Source organism: Drosophila rhopaloa, unplaced genomic scaffold, assembly GCF_018152115.1.
Source record: "Drosophila rhopaloa isolate 14029-0021.01 unplaced genomic scaffold, ASM1815211v1 contig_3, whole genome shotgun sequence".
Lineage (NCBI taxonomy): Eukaryota > Metazoa > Arthropoda > Insecta > Diptera > Drosophilidae > Drosophila > Drosophila rhopaloa.
The window spans coordinates 18,554,379-18,555,479 of NW_025335123.1; the positions used below are offsets into that span (position 1 = coordinate 18,554,379).

The 1,101-nt window shown below is 30.2% G+C and overlaps 1 non-coding gene across 1 annotated transcript; it reads left to right on the top strand.

Annotated features, from left to right (window-relative positions):
• The first annotated feature begins 663 nt into the window (after nt 1–663).
• Trnas-aga lies at nt 664–745 on the top strand. Its single transcript has one exon. It is a non-coding gene; the product is annotated as a tRNA-Ser (tRNA).
• Nucleotides 746–1,101: the final 356 nt, after the last annotated feature.

The following is a 1,101-nucleotide window of genomic DNA, read 5'->3' on the forward strand; positions in this document are numbered from 1 at the left end:
GCATGAGAGCGACTAAAATAAATAAATTATGGATAAGTTGAACATTGATTGCCCGGAAAAAATGACAGGAAAAGCGTCGATAGTGGAGTACAGTTTACTTTTGCAATTGCACAACTCAGCGAAAACACTGTGATAAAAAGTGAACCGGATTGGATTACCTTTTCATTGAGAGGCCCACAAATTGGTAGAAGCATTAATTTATTTAAGTATAGTGGCATGACGTAAGTAAAGAGGCATACATACAAATATTTTTATTTACATTCCTTCATCTTTCAACATGGCGGATGAGTAATATATATATTTTAACATGGCGGATGAGTAATATATATATTTTTTTTGATTCGCATTACTCAACAATTTTTTTTTCTATTTTAAAGGAGATAGTTGGGTATTCACCAAAACCAGTATTGCTAATGTTTCTGTATTCATACTTTTAAAATAATTTTAATTATTTGTAATCTCTAAACTATTTTTATTCAACGTATGAGTAATATATCAGCCATACTAGTACTTTATTCGAATTATATTGATTGTATAATCTTATCTACATAGAAACTCTTCACGAATATTCTTTCCGTCATATCTAAACAGATTTATATATAAAATTATAAAATAATGCGGTCAAACAGTGATGGCCAAATCGGAATTGGCTATATCCATCGAGCAGTCGTGGCCGAGCGGTTAAGGCGTCTGACTAGAAATCAGATTCCCTCTGGGAGCGTAGGTTCGAATCCTACCGGCTGCGAAAGGTATTCATTTATTTTTAATAAAATTATTATTCAACATTCAATTATATAAGAGTTTACCTAAATACAGGGCGCAAAATATAAATTGTTCAAATATATAAACACAAGTATGTTCGTTTATACACAAAAACAAAAGTATTAATTGGTTACGAAAAGCAAAAAAAAATTCATAATACTGATTGTGTTTTTTTTGAGCCATTACTTTTGTTGGCCTCAATCGGAAAATTTCCCTTAGCTTTTTCTATACATTCAAAAAACTAGACAAATAAACATAATATACTTAAGTTGTTTCTGTTTTAACAGTTTCGACATTAAAAATAATATAACATAAATCGTAGTTTAAGGTGACAATCTG